The 15,816-nt window shown below is 35.6% G+C and overlaps 1 protein-coding gene across 10 annotated transcripts in view; it reads right to left on the reverse strand.

Annotated features, from left to right (window-relative positions):
* Nucleotides 1–15,816, reverse strand: part of Evi5 (ecotropic viral integration site 5) — a 411,492-nt gene that overhangs the window by 101,748 nt on the left and 293,928 nt on the right. The gene's annotated exons all lie outside the window — the stretch shown is intronic.

Genomic DNA, 15,816 nt, shown 5'->3' on the forward strand with positions numbered 1-15,816 from the left:
TTACATTTTCATTAGGATTTAAGAGAACGAAAGATAACAGTCTTATCGACGGATCATAATGGAATTGAAAATCATCTTGATTTCTGCGAACCAATTTCTATAACATTTGTTCACTACTATTGTGGATCGGGTGTTTTCTGTGGGACTAAGCTTCCCATATCCCATATTCTCTCCTCAATCAAGGCCGATAAGTTACCTATTTAATGTAATTCACACAAGAAGATATCAGTGCACAAGCATTGTATTCCTTTACAAAGTATGACAACTTATAAAAAGTGTATACTTGATGGACCTAATGTATAAGTGTCTACGTGCATGCACTCGAATCTAAACACCCTTCGTCGTCATAATGGAGTATCAGTTAAGTTCTCTAACTACGTTTTCTTACAGTCAAAATAATATCAATTCATCGTGAAACTGGAAGGAAACTTTTAGGTTTATTGCTTTATCAAGCCGTTACATCTACAGTAGATATCTGCTTCCACCCAAAACGAACTCGGGCCCGTTAAGAAAGCAGAGGCCTAAGATGACCCCATAAATGTTAGTGGTCGGTGATTCCGGGGAGTCGTTAGACGGTTTATTGTAGGGGTGAGGTCGTGTGAGGAGGTTGGGGGGGGGGGAGGCATGTTGGGTTGTGATGGGGACAGGAGGATTCCTCCCACCTCTAAGACCAACTCGTCTCTTTTGCAATGCAAGAGCATTGCCCCAAACACCCCTGCAATGACCATACGACTTGAAATCTATTGAATGAAAAATGCCAGGCTGCTAGGTATAGCCCGTTTGGTTTGTCTGACAACGATTAAAAGTTTTGTATGTCTCAAATGAAAAATAATCGTATATTTTGTGAAATAGAAAAAAGAAATATAGAATTTACACTTTTTACAATGTGATGAAGATTCAAATGTGTGTAATCAAGTTATACCTTAAAAGGCACGTCAAAGTAGCGGTAAGAGAGAAACTCGCTTTCAACTTGAATTGATTAGAGACAGAGTCAATTTAAACCCTTTCCCGTGACCAAGAGCTGGATAAATTGGAGCATTTCTTTACCTCTCTAAAATGTATTCCCCCGCTAAAAGGAAACTAGCATCAGCCCTCGTTACCTTTGGTTCTTTTAAAAAAGCGACTCCACATTACCTCCACTCTGCTGTTCATTGCAAGAACTTCTAAGTTTCTATATTCGAGTCCAGCGATCTCCCGACTTCTTCCCCATCGCTGAGCATTAATCGCTTGGATATTCATCTCGGCGAAAAATAAAAATACAAAGGGAGTCCAGAACAGCCCTTAGCATTACGAACAACTTTGAATTCCACTAACATGGAAAATACATTTCTATTTGGTATGCAAATTCCAATGACATTCAATATTCTATCCTCATTTCCCTCCAACATTCTATTCACCTTGCTGAGCACATAACGCCACCAGACTCTTAAATATATTTCGTTTTTCAGTTCCTTGGAACAGGAGAGAGAGAGAGAGAGAGAGAGAGAGAGAGAGAGAGAGAGAGAGAGAGAATCATATAATTTATACCACAAGATTTCCTTTTCTGTTGAAATTTTCGTTGCATTCAAGTCTTACATGTGACTCTTTTGGATCTAAAAGAATTGCATTTTGGATAAGAAAAATATGATTTATTATATCTTGTCTGCATAGCAGAGCTGATGCATACCAACGTGGAATTTTCAAGCATTTTCACAGATCTATGAATATCTTAAAATTCAAACTTACGTTGCAAAACGCAATGCTTGAAATTTTTCTTTCTATTTATGATTGTTTTACGAATCATAAATAGAAATGATCAACTTCCACATCTATTAAAAGAGTCTGAATGAAAAAAAAAAATCTTATTTCTAATACGCACGAAAATGTTACATGATGAAAGCAACATAGAGAGAGAGAGAGAGAGAGAGAGAGAGAGAGAGAGAGAGAGTGTGTCTTTTAGTTGGACTCTCCAAAAAATGAACCTTTTAAATTGTCGCCGGCTTCATTAGTTCGACCACCATTAGTCTAAATTAGATGAAAAGAAAAAAAAACACGTTCCATCACTCTAGGTTCATCATCCTCTTGGAAATGGAAGTAAATATCAAAGAGTGTTCTTCCACTAAAAGAAAATAGAATAACTGCACAAAATAGCAATTCAATCAGTATTCGAATAGTTTTTGTAAGCAATACTTCGCTGGAAAATATGTGACAAAGGTCAATAACTCCTTTGGCTTTATTTGTACAGATGGCTTCATTAATTATTGTACAAATTATTGTACAGTGTCGTCACCTTAGCTTCCCATGACGTGTACCGGAATTAATGAAGCCAACTGTACCAGAAGCTTGACAAAAAATCAAGAAAATCATATGAAGGCCAAACGATGCTAAAACAAACATCGAAAGAATACCCCTGTTAATTATCAGGTACCATTAATCTCCAAGGCATCTCTAAATGTCTTGAGAAATTTCAGTAGATTGCTAAATGGAATTGGTAGGAAAAAAATATGAATAAAAACATATTGTCAATCCGTTCTAGTGCAAATAAGTGTACCTAATGCCAACACCATGATGAATGAATCCATTTCTTATTCTATCTGTAGGGTGTCCTAACTGTTTTTCAAGATTTTTATGGAATTCGACGACACATGCGATGTTTCACAACATTGCAATCCATTTGAAAACAGAAAAGTTAGAAATCTTTCAACAAAGGTTTAGTTGGGTAAAGTTTGAAAATATTCAGGACATGGTGTGCAGAGTAAAACCAAATCTAGCAAGACAGCTTCCTTAGGGAACTCTCTATTTCATTAAATCCACATAATGCCATAATGACCGAAGCAGCTACGATAAGCTCATTTAAACATTGGGGACAATTGTTATGTAAAACAGCAATTTGACCGTAATAATGGCGCTTGGCCCGGGTGGGGGGACAGCCGAGGAAGTTCAGCAAGGAATTCTTCGATCTGATTGCCAATTGTCTTTCTAAATCGCGCAGTATTACCTTTCCCTCAAGCTCTCCAAATCCTATAATCCTGTTAAATAAGATCCTTCCCTTCTCTTACAAATCCTGGCAGCGAAGCGATCGCCAGCTTCCCTGCAGAATATCCTTTTCCTTTTAGCCCCCAAGTCTCTTCGCCCACTAAATAGGCTGTCTTTGTTGAGTATTGATTGGTTTGGCGAATTTACTCAAACGTAAACCAACCAGATGACGGAGTCTATGATGAAAGAATGTTACACATATTTTTTTTCTTGACTCTAAATTTCCCTTCGGCTGATCATGATTTTTTCTCTCTTTCCTTTACAGTCATTCGTGGAACGCAAAATTTTCATTCTTTCCCCAACTCGAGTTTTCCTCCAAATTTTTGCTCTCTTTCCCGAACTCTTATACGTTACTAATGAAACCAAAGGAAATCTTTTATTGCGATTACATGTAATTTCAAACCTTTCCTTTGCACTTGTAATTTCCATGTTGTGTTTATATTTCTCACAAAGAATTTTTCTACGTAGAAGGATAAAACAGCTGGATATGCTAATGACATATATCATTATTTAATCCATACTAACATGGGGGTTTTGAAACAAATGTATCTTTCACGTTAACAAAAGAGAGTTTATTTATACTTTTGATACAAAATGGATAACTTTAGTCCACTACAGTTTTCATATTTTATGTAACAGAAATCAAAATATATCTGACTTTATATATAGATCTTGCGCGGTAAGGTTCGAGAGATATTTAATATCCATGCGGTGAGGACGAATATTTCCAGAAGGAAATATGTGAGGTTTCATGGTGTTCCTATTGGGTTTACGTTTAATATTTTGACTTTTAATGTGTCCTGCATAGAAAAATATGCAATATTTATCAAATTCAATACACAATAGACATAAGCTCTAGGGCTTATAGCATTCTGCTATTACGACTATGGTTGTAGCTTAGCTAATAATAATAATAATAATAATAATAATAATAATAATAATGTGAATTTTATGTCTGAGGAAATTATATATATAAAAAAAAACTAAAAGAACACACCATTTCATTAAAATCTTATAAAGAGTTTACAAGTTCATATGTTATACAATAGAGAGAGAGAGAGAGAGAGAGAGAGAGAGAGAGAGAGAGAGAGAGAGATACTTACTGTCTCAGGAGTCCTCCATCCTTCTTTTTGTTCCACCTCCTCATCGTCTTCCAATTTTGATGTCCCCGATGAGCTTTAGCCTCTCCCTTCAAGGACCTCTTTTTCCGAAACTGAAATCTGCGAAGTGGCGTAGGCCGTCTCTTTCCTCCTTTCGAGAAGATCCCGCAAGTTTTCCTAATAGTTCCCGAACACGCAAACCGCGGCCAAGCTTCACTCGTTGATGCATTTTATTCCCGCCCTTCACAGTGTAAACTTGTGCAAACTTCTCCTTAACGGTTCAGTAATGGTTCGTTTTTCATTTGCCATCAGTAATATTCAAGTCAGCGTAAATTTGACGGAATAACTCTATTGGAAGATCGGCCGTACAAGTTTGTCTGTTACCAGTTTCTTGATGCAGCGGTACCAGTTGCTTTCGATGTTATCAGATGAAATTAAGAAGAGACCAATAGTGTCACCTGTTCCGGATTCAAATTAAGCTTTTCAACTTATGCATCCATCGCCATTATAGTAAAGATGTATAAAATGCGTATAGATATGTAGGAGAATCAACTTTCGGGAAAATTAATATTTCTTTCGAAAACTTGCAATTCTCACAAACATAGACTTTCATTTTTATGTAATTATTATGTATCTAAAAATATATAGCATTTTCGAATGCCCTATTGCACGACAGTCAGAATATTTGTGATGGATGAAGGTTGGGCAGGTTTATACTGTTAAAGGAAGCGAATTGTTTTATGCGGCACTTATATCAAGAGGAGCACCATTCTAGAAAAGCAGCACCAAAGGAAGGTCGTTGCAATTAACTTCATAAATGCAATATAGTTATTGATTAAATGATACATTGCAGCTGGGAACTTCACACATAATCCCGTTCCCTTTAAGGTATTTGGGACGTTTTTCATAATCCCTTAATGCACGAAAATTTGAAAATGGAGTAAGAGGTATCAGGCTGCTTCAATAGTTTCTTTATACTTTTAAAATCTCATAATAAAAAATGTGTTAATATATTTCGGATATAAAAAATTCCTTGACTGCAAACTATTTTCTACAAGTTGAACCGATACCTCTATGATTTTTCGGGTGTATTTTCAACAATAAACGCTCCTTTGTAGTAAAATAGTCTTGAAAGATCGAAAATAGTTTTCTTTTTTTTATATTGAACGATAAATAAATTTTCAGATGCTAAGCCATAAATGTAATATCTTTTTGCGGACAAAGTTATCTTGTGTTAATTCTTTTTTAATCTTGTTTAAGGTGTCATTAAAAAATCATAAACTTCATCAAAATGGTTCAATTTATGTACAGTACATTTCGTATTTTTCAAACTTCCTTGAAATGAATTATTTTAGTATAAGTTTCATGAATGATTTTAGTATAAGTATCATGTATATTGAAATTACCTGAATCGTATATCACAAAAATTCACACTATTAATGCTTTGCATAAATATTGTGAATCGTATCACAGTAAAAACAATCATAATTTTAATCGGCAAAACTTCTTAATCTTTCTATCATTCAGGTTTTCATGAGACATATAAACATTCCTTTTCTTAGACATCTATCTCAGGCAGATCAAATGAGTGACCTAATGTCTTACATTCAGGACCTAACGAAAACTCTTTCTCCAGAAGCAAAATTGTTTATGGTTCCTAATGATAATGAAATTTGAACTTTACGAAACTATAGTATCATTTTCTATTCAACCAGCTGACATTTATTACGGGTTTTAAATGGCTTTACTGAGTAAACACAATTCGCTGACCTGCCTTTACAGTTTCGGCCCAAAACATTTAAAAGCAGGATAACTGCAAGTAATTTTCTAATTTCAAACTTCTTTTTCAAGTCATCCTCTTGATGTTTATAGAATTGACGAATTTGATTAAATTTTCACTTTTGCTTGATAGCAGAATTCAGCCGACTTACTGCTTTCACTCATGCACCACAAAACCGTGTTTAGTCACTTTAAGAAAAGTCACACCTCTCGTAATATCTTCAGTAAAAATTAATAATTGCCCCAAGTCATCTACCTGCCTTGTTCTTATCTTTGTTCTCTATGAATTCAATAAAAATTCAAATAATCAAACTTATTTTTCATACGAAAAAACTGAGCACAATTTTTAAAGATTTTGTCATGAAATGTAAAGTAGCAGGAATTATAACCCTTTTTTTTTTTTTCCGAACACGAATAAAAACAAAATTTCCAGAAACTACTTGCACTTCAGATCCATCAGCATCCAATATATACGGAAATGTTGAATAATTTAAAACTATCCCGCGAAAAGTAATTTAGTATGATATTGTTCAACAACGTACTATCCAGAAACTAGAATCATCAGCATATAATTAATCATTACTGATCACAATTAGTGATCTTGTCACCACTTCAACATATTCAAAAGATTAATCGGCAGAGTTTCCTTAGGTACTTTTCACAGCCACCATATTCTTTTCAGTTCCGTTGCACGAAGCGCCTGGAGGAGGCGACAAACAAACACCACAAATTCCCCGTCGAAGCCCCACAGAAAAGGAGCCACAGATAAATGGCACTGAATTGAATGTCGATATGTCCGGATATTAGCGATAGTTTATCGTTTCCGTCTACGACTCGCATTTTCTTCTCCGGCGAGCCCCTTTCTCTCGCCAGCGAAACGGCGGCTAAAAAGTGATACGGGAGCACTCGGAGAGACAATGGAAGAAGGGGGACTGCCGGGGATTATATAATACATATAGATATATAAGGTAAGTGGGCAGGAGTAAAGAGCGATATATGCGAGGTCCTTCCTCTTTCGGCCTGGGCGAGGAAGAGCAGAGGCTGGGAAAGAAGCTTCCGACACATACACGCGCGCACACACACATACACATACACCCCGCCAGCCAGCAGGCCCTACAACGCCCCCCCCCCCCCTCTCTCTCTCTCTCTCTCTCTCTCTCTCTCTCTCTCTCTCTCTCTCTCTCTCTCTCTTTTTCGGTCCTCACAGCTTCCAGACCACTGCTGGAAAACGCCACCCACCGTACTAAAGTGTCGACCACCACGCCACTGCAGCTGAGACTTTTCAAGTGCATACACAGACATACACGCACATACACACTGAAATATAGACATGTACATTACAAGATTACAGGGCATCGAAAGTCGACGTACACGGGAATCATCACACTTAGGAAATTAAACACGCTTCTATAAAACTCATACACATCAAAAGAGACAAACAGACGATGCACCTGTTGCAGGTGCTGTAGCCTATAAAGGAATAAAAAGAGGAGGAAAAGATAACACGACAGACATCGTGAATGGGGAAGCGGCAGTTCCCTCTATCAGGGAACATACACAGGCCTCTATTCAAACATAGTTTCTTTATAAAAGAATGCTTAATGTATATACTATTAATAAATATCCCACTATTACAATTTCTTTTAATACAGTACTATACAATAGACAAATATCACCATAGGAATGTTTCAGCCGAAATACTGAAATATGATGGCTACTGACTCTAATTGCCTGAAAAAATGACTAGAAGGTATTGTAAAACCTTTGTATAATTAAACTCCAACACAAACAGAGATATATTATGTGCTTAAAATTCTATAGTCTAACAAAAAGTACACAACTCGCGTCTAACTGAATAGGATCAAGTAAATATAAAAGCTTAGCCAATTTGAATGCAGTTTATCCTCGAAATAACTGTCACAATTACAGAATCAAATGAACAATAATAAAAAGTTATTTCAACAATTCTGCCAAGACCAACTACTGGACTTGACACAGATATAAATGGTGAAGAAATTCCAAGAAAAAGAAGTATGAAGAAATTTCTTATAAAAAGAATAAAAAAGTAAAATACAAAATTTCCTTAAAAAAACAATTCATCATAAAGTCTGTTCTACTCTGCCTGGGAATGAAGGGGAGGAGGGGAGATACCCAGTCAGACATCAAAAAAGGTCACAAGACAAAAACAGAATACAAATGAGAGAGAGAGAGAGAGAGAGAGAGAGAGAGAGAGAGAGAGAGAGAGAGAGAGAGAGAGAGAGAGAGAGAGAGAGAGAGGAGTCCACCCAAGTCAATTCCTTGGACACCTTACCAGGTAACAAGTTCAACAAAGAGAGGAACAGGTGCAACGATACTTGGCAGAAAATCGGTAACTGGTGTTCCCCTGTCGCAGCCCAACCAATGATGCACAGTCACATTTGCACTCAAAGAAAAAAAGAGAACACAATGTACTGCTATGTTTTCAGTGCTTTCTACTCTTTATTCATTAGGCTTAATGTCTGTTTAATTTTCATATTATAGACTTTTCAAAGCTTTACGTATCAAGAAGATCAGGTTTAGCCTATATCAGTTTGTTGTCAAATAATAATGTTTATAATATATATTACTTTCTCAAGGCACCCTGTTTATTGTATGCTACCCGGTCGAAATTTGAGCATTTATAACAACAACAACAACAACAACAACAACAACAACAACAACAACAATACTAATAATAATAATAATAATAATAATAATTGTAATAATAATCATAATAATATTTAGACACAAGGCCAACCGTCATAGTACTGTAATATATTTACTGGTGACCAACTGTGTTTGTGCGTAATTCATAAGTCTTTACAAAATCATCTGAAATATTCACGAGAGCTGAATACCTGCAGGGTCTCCCGGCTCAGCCTCCTCGGATACTGGCCTTCTGGAGGCAGCAGCAGTCTTTCCTTCGCCCAGAAGTCGGTGTAATGTAATTTCGCAAAGAGAGGCCCCGGTGGTCGACTGAGGAACCAACCACATGGATAAGAAGAAGAGACACCGGTGGTAGCAAACGAAAGGGTGTAGGAGAGTAGAGGAAGGAATGAGGAAGGCTGAACGAAAGGGAAAGAGATCAGAGTAAGTAAAAGATGAGGTGGACAAAATGAAAAGTCGACGGGAAAGAAAGCCTTATTTGATTGGAGGCAATCACCTTCTTTGACCCGACTTTTTTTTTTTTCTTTATTTCCTTTTCCTTCTAGACTGAATGACTGTCGGAACTATATCGGATCACGGTGCAAGAGGAAACGAAAGGTGCAATGAGAGAGGAAGAAGGGGATAGAGAGCACGAAAAAGCAAGGAAAAGAGCATTCATTCAAAATATCTGGCAGCGATATTGACAAACGCAGAGAAAACTAACAGAACAAATAGGAAAATTAAATGATTGAAAAAGAAAAAGGAAAACCAAGAGAACATGGATACAAACAATGAAAGTCTATTTTTAGAGTTATTTTGGAGTAAATATATCGAAAAAAGGTAAGAGCATATATGGGGTGAGTATTCAGAGTATTTGAGGGTTACAAAGAGCATATATGGGGTGAGTATTCAGAGTATTTGAAGGTTACAGAGTTTGTCTATAGAAACGATGGTTGGATTGTATGAAGGATCGGTAAGCTAGCACTCCTTTATGGAACTAAAGTAAGGATGCTGAATAAGAAAGAAAAGGATGAAGCTAAGGCTGCTGAGATGAACTACTTGCGAAGTATATTCGGAAACAAATTATTTGAAAGGATGAGATACGAGATACGTAGATGGGATACGTCCGAGGATTGTACTTTATATACTTTCCTCTTACCTAGTAATATTTTGAGAGGACTACTTAACATGTGATGAATATGTGGATCTAAGAGGTACTGGAAAGCATGGGACCTTATTATCCAGGAAGGACCTGACCCTTTCACTGTCAGTAGTGAATTACACAAAACTTGCGATGTAGCAAAATTATTCAAGACCACACAAACCCTAGTTTATTGCTATCAATTGGAAAGCTCTCAAAAAGATGTTTCCTTTTCCAAATTTTGATCGTCACCAACGACAGTGAAAGGGTTAAGAGAGTTCGTCTTGATATAGAGGTTTCCTTATAGGAGCATGAAGATGAAGTTTTCTGCTAAAGGAGGGAGGTTGATCCATCATTCACATGCTAGAATTACAACTTTGTTGTATTTTTATATCATTGAGGCAAATATCTCGAAAGTATTTACCGAGAGGATAATGTGCATCAAATTAATTATGATACGAACCTGACAAACCCGTAGACATAAGAAAGACAGATATGCGATAAACAGGCAAACTGGGAAACAGTATCTACCTATATATTTCCCTGTATATATGCATGCACTATATATATATATATATATATATATATATATTTCAAATAAGCCATATATATTAATACATTAAAGTCTGGATTCTCTTAACGACCTTGGGATCAGAGCCCAAGGCGGAACCTCCCAAAGACTATGATATATATAGACACGAGAGAGAGAGAGAGAGAGAGAGAGAGAGAGAGAGAGAGAGAGAGAGTCATGTTAATTGGTAATTGATGAAAGATAAAAAAATATATGATAACAGAAAAAAACAGATATACAGAGAAGGGGAAATCACTACAGAAGTAATAAAAAAAAATTTGAAGAGGATTAAGGTAAAACTCGACTAGATTTTTCCTTGTCCCGAACTAATTCTTTGAAGATCTGAGCTTCCAATTTAGAAGCTGAAGAAGATAAAATAGAAAACTGTAAGCTGCAAAGTTAACTTTAAAAAAGAGCTAATGATTCAGAAAAGACTTTTTAACACCTGAGGATTTGGATTCCCTGATCGGGGCCGGAAAAGTGGGATGAATGAAAAAAAAGTGTCATAACAGAAAAAAGCAAATCATTACCAGAGAATTTACTGCTTCTGTGAAAGTCTCGGTAATGATATCAATTAACAATTAAATCGATAACTGGCGCTGAAAATTATAAGCACTGTAATAACCGAAGAAAAACGTTATTATTATTATTATTATTATTATTATTATTATTATTATTATTATTATTATTATTATTATTTTTATTATTATTATTATTATTATTTTTATTATTATTATTATTATTATCAAGCAGTGTAATGACCAAAGAAAAACTTTATTATTATTATTAATATTATTATTATTATTATTATTATTATTATTATTATTATTATTATTATCATCATCATTATTATTATTACTAGTTAGGCTACCATCTTAGTTGGAAAAGCTGGATGCTATAAGCACAAGGGCTCAAACCGGGAAAAAACAGCCCAGTGAGGAAAGGAAATAAGGAAATAAATACACTACAAGAAAAGTAATAAACAATCAAAATAACATATTTCTGTACAAAGAAGGTTTTAATAAGAACTAAGCTTTATCTACTTATAGTTTGGATGATTATATAAACAATTCTATTCAATGTATTTAGGGCTGATAAAACGAGCAAAGTGTACAAAAGAAATGTTCAAAGCAATCGTCAAAAGCACCCTGATACAAACGACCCCCAAAAATGTCTATTAACTTTTATATTTTCCAAGAGCTATTGGCGAATACAATTCAGCTCACTGGAAAGTTACATTCTAAAGTTCAGCTTTTCATTTTGCACGACCATCATTATCGAGCAAGGATTTTCAATTACCAATGAGCGCCGAAAGTTTCCATCGGAAAAAAATATCGAGAGAAAATTCCACATTTTCTGGGGTCACTGGGACTCCATCGACGACCCCATTTACTGTCACTTAAAAATTTACAGCTGACAGTTAATTACTAATGCAGTTTGCATCAAGCTGAACATCAAGTTAGGGAAAAGTGCGCGTGCGAGTTTTTGATGAGTTCGCTTCTACTTTGTTGGTGCGTATGATAAGGGACATTTTTACATACTGTTTGCGTACAAACACACTCGTACACATGTAAATGTTGTAGAATTTTATATAATTATAGCACCATGCATTGCACAGATTCAAAAACAATATCACGTCTACGCACACACACACACACACACACATATACATATATATATATATATATATATATATCCATATATATATATATATATGGATATATATATATATATATATATGTGTGTGTGTGTGTGTGTGTGTGACCTACATGAATAAAGTAGGTCATCAGAAAAGGTAGGAAACAAGAATGAAATAAACTTATTGCTTCACTAGCTTCCCTTTCATCATTTTTTTTATATATATAATTTTCTAAACTAACCACAAGCTTCACGGTTACCAAGCGAGCATACAAAAAGTGAAGTGGACACGGCGCCCATGAAAAGGGTGAAAAATGTTATACATGAAATTCCCTTGTCACAGCTATGTGACACCCATGAAGATGAATGGTGAGCCTACGTACTGTATAATTCTAAATCGACTTCTGCAAAAAAAAAAGAGGAAATAGACTTTTTATTTTTCATCTAAAGAGTTAAAAAATGAAAGCGCACAATAAGACGTAGCTGATTAGAGAGGGAGAGGAAAGAAAAGTAAAGGACGAAAAGGGAGACTAAAACACTTTGCAAAATAAACGAAGGAAAATTTTGGCGAAGGAGAGAAGCCAGTTAGAAGATAAACGTGCAACATGGTTGAGGGCATAATGGCAAGGGGTGGACGAACCACTAAAGTGTATGCGAGGACACAGGGAATTCAAAAACGTACCCCCAAAAGGGTCGTATACTGGTCGAGATGTCTCGTCTTATACCGTCGTAATGCTGCCTCTACTTCCCCGACCCCTCCCCTCACACAACCACGTCCTTCCCTCTTCCTTCCCTCACATCACCTCTTCCTTTTCTTCCTCACTTACCAAAAGACGAAAAAGAGAACAAGTGAAAAGATAGGCGATGGCGGTAAATAGGCACACGGGGCCATCACCGACTTCAATACAGCAAGACGTGATGAAAAAGGTTTGCATGGAAATCATCAGGAGAGAAAAAGATTAAAAAAATTGAAATCACTAAACAAGCTTCAACTAAAACTTAAGAATTCGCTGAAAATGAAAGACAAAGTGGTAGTAGAAGGATTCGTAATATCACATGTTCATTAATTATTTTGTCAACTCAGTACATCTAAATCATGAAAATCTTCAGAATGGGTCACCTGTGTGCAAGGTGCAACGACGCACTAAGAACAATACATTGACGTAAACAACTTATCCACAGAGATATATACATTACGATTACCAAACATTATTTTTGTTTAGATTCTCATAATTATCTTGAAGTTGGGACCATTAAGGCTGACTAAACTGCCGAGTCGAGCTCAAGCTTATTTACTTATTTAGAACAATGTCTGGGGATAAAGGTGATAGACTCCAAGTTGCTTTGTTGAGCTGTGTCTTCTTCCTCCCCTCTGCGAAAAAAAAGAATGAAGCAACGCAAGTGAATAATTCGTTCTCCCTTCATGAGTTTATATGAATTGTTAAAATTTTTCGCCCGCTATATATAGTTACAGTTTTTATTTTTAATCTTATCATTTGAAAACTTATATTAGAAAAAAAAAACTGCTTAATTGAAGGTTGTGTTTAAACATTAAAAAGGAAATATCAGAGCATAGCTACTACTGTACACAAATCGAATGGCCAAATTCATAAACCTCTTATATAGCTTCACTATTATAAGTCCCTGCACAAACTGACAAATACACAATGAGCTCAAGCTACTTCTTCGCTGGGAAATCAAACCCAGGTCCTTTATGCAGGTGAGGCCAGTATTCGACCCTCTAAACTAGAGTGCATGCAATATTTCCCCCAAACAGGACGATGTTACAGGGAAAGAAACAACAACGCAATGGTCACCATCACAATTATAGCTAAAGCAAAAGGAATCTATTCCCTATGCAGAAAGCTTTCATAGCATCAGCTACTCCAAGATACACCTAAATCCTATCAACAGCACGACGAACTCTTTCACTAGCAGGGTTAAAAGAATATTCTTTTAACCCTGCTCACTAGTACCGTGGCTTCCTTTTTATATTACGTTTTCGTATCCAGCCATATTTTAAATACTTAAAATTCATACTTATTAGGATGACAAAAATTTGATAAACATAAACACAACGTGTATATATATATATATATATAATATATATATATATATATATATATATATATATATATATATATATATATATATATATATATATATATATATATATATACATATATATATACATATATATATATATATATATATATATATATATATATATATATATATATATATATATATATATATGTGTGTGTGTGCGTGTGTGTTTATGTGTTTGTGTATACATAAAATCAAGACCTTCAATGTCCTTAATCAATGGTAAATGGTGCATTAAATTTTGTCATCCCCAGTTCATTACCATTAATAAAGTTAGTGAGTTTTATGATTTAGAACCCGATCTAAGATGTTGGAAAATCTCGCTCTGGGATCGTCTACAGAAAAATCCTCAAGTAGAGTTCCAAATGAAAGGTAAATCGGGAAATTCACAGAAATGTACGAGTTAAAAGATAGAAATAAATTGAAAAAAAAAAATTAACTTTCATTTGATACCTATCTGCACATTTAAAAAGTGACAATTCTAATGGACAGCCCTACAGCTATGGCAACTGCCTCTTTCCTTCTGTGTTCCCTGTGTTCTTAAATCTAATATCTGACCAATTTCCCTGAACCCTGACCGCTACCATTCCGAATGGGAATGTAATAAAAAGGTCTCGCTCTCTCTCTCTCTCTCTCTCTCTCTCTCTCTCTCTCTCTCTCTCTCTCTCTCTCTCTCTCTCTGCATAATAAAAACCATAAAAAGAAGCATTACTTTTGCCTTTTATTCGCAATGATCAGCTTTTATACGATCGCACTGAGTGTCTAATAAATGGAAGCCAACTCGCCAGCAGAAACGAAAACACATACATACACAACTACTGTACTTTACCCATGATCGTGTTTGCTTGAAAGATTTCAGTCAATATCCTGCGCATCATTTTAAACATTAGAAAAATATTCTCAAAAGACTACCAAGAGGCTGAAGACCATACAACCCCTCTATGGAGATTAGTTAGGAATGTGGATATGCAGTATAATGAAAGTTGATTCTCTCTCTCTCTCTCTCTCTCTCTCTCTCTCTCTCTCTCTCTCTCTTGAAGGGGATGCTGTCGAAACCGAACACTCTAAGCCAATAGAAGCGCCCTGAGGTCTCGTATTTCTCCTGAATGACCAAAGGGTTTCGCCCATTTTTCCGACCCTTCATGAAATAAGACCAAATTCTAGAAGAGGAAAAACCTTGAGACAAAAACCAAATAAGAGACAGCATTCCCACTTCTCATGAAACAGCAGAGAGAGAGAGAGAGAGAGAGAGAGAGAGAGAGAGAGAGGGAGCGCTTTTAATTCCAAATCTGGTTTCCTGTTTCTGGATATGAAATTCATGATTAGCTTAACAGTTTCCTACAATCAAGAACTTTAAAGTACTTTTACTAAGTTTACTAAGATTTTTAAACACACACACACACACACACACACACACATATATATATATATATATATGTGTGTGTGTGTGTGTGTGTGTTTGTGTGTGTGTGTGTATTATGGGAAAGGGGATAGAGAATGGGTCCAAAGAATTAAATCAGTAATTGAAATTCTTGTGCATCCAAGGAAAAGAGAAGAAAGGGAGAAGAGACGCTCTCAGTATAATGTAAGCTAAACACGAACTTGTGTCTACATTATGAGGCTTTTGCATCCAACGATATTCTGAATACTTAAATTGTTATCTGCAATTATACTATTACTTTAGCATCTGACAACAGAAAATTAATTTTATTTATGTTTTAATATTAATGTTTGAACCAAAAGTTGGTTAGCGTAGATGAGAGTAATATATTAGAACGCAGTGGGATATAAGGGATTATCTT

The sequence above is a fragment of the Palaemon carinicauda genome, chromosome 7, assembly GCF_036898095.1.
Source record: "Palaemon carinicauda isolate YSFRI2023 chromosome 7, ASM3689809v2, whole genome shotgun sequence".
NCBI lineage: Eukaryota > Metazoa > Arthropoda > Malacostraca > Decapoda > Palaemonidae > Palaemon > Palaemon carinicauda.